The sequence below is a fragment of the Dromiciops gliroides genome, chromosome 3, assembly GCF_019393635.1.
Source record: "Dromiciops gliroides isolate mDroGli1 chromosome 3, mDroGli1.pri, whole genome shotgun sequence".
Taxonomy (NCBI): Eukaryota; Metazoa; Chordata; class Mammalia; order Microbiotheria; family Microbiotheriidae; genus Dromiciops; species Dromiciops gliroides.
The window spans coordinates 574276866-574279628 of NC_057863.1; positions in this window are offsets into that span (position 1 = coordinate 574276866).

The window sequence follows — 2763 nt, forward strand, 5'->3', positions numbered from 1 at the left end:
ATCAGGGTTGTGAAAGAAATTCATCAGCCTGGAACTTGCTGGGAGAAAGGAATCATATGGGAAAACCTAGCTGGCCTTCCCCCAACACCCCCACTAGCACTAAAAAAATAAGTGAGTAGAGGAAATATCTGCATAAAAGATTTTTCATTTCAAACATATACAACATTTTGGGTCAACTCTCCAAAACATGAACTAGCACAATCTAGTTCATATATGAATGAGGCCCAGAAAATGAAGGGTCATGATTACTCATGCACATACATCAACCCAAGAAGTTCTCAAATGGGATATCTCAGGGGTCCCCATTAGGCCCAGGTTTACTTAAGCTCTGGTTAATGATCTGAATGAGAGTATTGACAGTCTATTAATGATACTGTGAATCATATTAATTTTAGGGGAAGGAAGCTAGCTAAAGTCATCAACAAGGACTGAGAGATAATGGACTTAAAAAGGGTGGAACTCAAAGCCATGGGGAATGCAATCTGTAAAGTGTAAATGAAAGTGTAAAGGAAAGATGTCTACACCAACTTGATTAAACTGGTGAGGGGAAAACCAGGAACCTGAAAGCTGGTGAGTGCAGGTAGATAACACACATTTTTTAATGTAACATGGAAGCCAATTTTCTCAGTACTCAGGTCTTGTCCTGGCCGCAGGACAACCTTTTTGGAGGAAGATGAGGTTAGCTCTACGGGATTCAGCAGAGATTAATAATAGACTCTGTCATTCAGTTTACACTCAGGACCAAAAGCCAGAGAGGATTTGGAGACAGCACAGAAAGTATTAAATGGAAGAAGATTACCATAATGGCTCGTCCCAGTGGAGGAAAGACAAAAGGAGATTGATGTGTATGCTGCAAGTTTAAGAGGAATCCAGAATTGGCCTAAAAGTAATTCATAAATGTTAGAAACATGAAAACAACAGAGGCACGGACTGTCCTGCACAGTCAAAAGAGCATGATGAGGAAGAACAAGATATAATGGAGGGAAAGTCAATTTCAGTCAAATATTAGGAAGCTTCTCTAAAAAGGAAAAGTACTTAGATTAGGGAATAATCTTCTAAGGAACCTTGAAATAACTTTACCACTAAGGGAGAATCTACCCTCTTCAGGAAGATTTCCCTGACATTTACTGACTCTACCCTTCTACTTCCCCCCTCCTTCTTTTCCCCGTTATCTCCCCTCCCCACTCATGTATGTACAAAGTAGATGTTCTGAAAACATGTATGATTCAAGAGTAAGAACAGGCCTTTTCTCTGTTCCTTTCAGGCCCATCTTGTTTGTTTTTCAATCTGGAAGAGGACCATGACATCAGGAGGTGATATCATGACTTGCAGCGAACTGGGTTTAAGTGAGGGAGGGCTGTGCAAAGTGTCCAGTCTCAATCTCTCCTCCAGAACCATCTGCTTCCAGTGGCAAGATATACATCAGTATGACTGGAGATGGCCCCAGATGTTTAAGGAAATTGGGGTTAAGTGACTTACCCAGGGTCTGAGATGAGATTTGAACTCAGGTCCTCCCAACTTCAGGGCCAGTGCTCTATCCACTGTACCACCTAGCTCTGCCCCCCCCTTTCAGGGCCCAACATATTTTTAGAACTCTATATTTTTAAATCAAAACTAGATTTGGAAGGTATACCCTCTGTCTATTATGGGACCTCATTACAGAAAGGTAGCCTGAAAAATCATATTATGTTTTTCTCCTTTACTTTTTTTTCTCCTTTTCTAACGTTCTGACTTAGACCATGGATCCCAAGGCAATTATGTTGTAAAATGTTCCTTAGTCTCTAACAGTTATAATAGTGTTTCCTTGTTCATTGCCCATAAAGGCTGAAGTAAGAGAGCTAGGCATTTAGCTTGGCATTTTTGTAATCTTAGTTTTTTGTGATGAATATTTTTACTTTGTCTACATTTTAGATTGTGTTTACTTTCACAAAATACACTGTCTGTGATGGTAGAGCCCCCCCCCCGCCCATGCCCAGAAGTTCTGTCCTTATCACCACTGAAATGAACATCCAACATAGAAGACTACCTGTATATAGCTGGGAAACTTAGATAGCTGTTAACTTAAGCTGATATCGAATTTCAAATGCAGAAGGTTGGGGAACAACGAACATGTGCAGAATGAAATGAAGAAAAGATCATTTGTTCAAAGGCCTAGGCTTCCTGTAAATCTGGTGGATTACCGGGGTAAGGGTTTTGCAGGTAATCAGAACTGGGCATTAATCCTGTTATACATCCTCTGCAGGAGGACAAGTTCGATAGCTCATTTTGACATCAATGTGACGACACGTCCTCAGAGGCTTTGTGAAAGAAGGTCAGTCTCTGCCAGATTCCATTCAGCTGTCAAAGCCTCCAATACTGCTTGCTCTCCCAGGAAGAGCCAAGGTGTGGAAAGGGTGATTGTCAGCAGTTTGGCTGATCCATTCTTTAGCCACAGTTACTGATGGGAACAGATAAAAGTCAGATATGACTGTCAGAACTGTGTAGCTTTGAGAGGTAGTCTAGTTTACTAGATACAGCAATGGATTGGGAGTGAGAGGACCCGGAATTGGATTCCCCCAACTGTGTTTTCAAGTTATGTGACTCTATCATAGGCCTCAGTTTCCTTATCTGTAAAATTTAGGACTTTGGACTTGATGACCTCTAAGGTCCTTCCTAGCTATAAATCTATGAATCTATGAGACTCCTTCCATTTTTTTTTTGGAACAATCTAGGGGTTTATTCCATGAGCTAGTGTCCGACTTAGGGTTATGTCCAGGTCAGGGT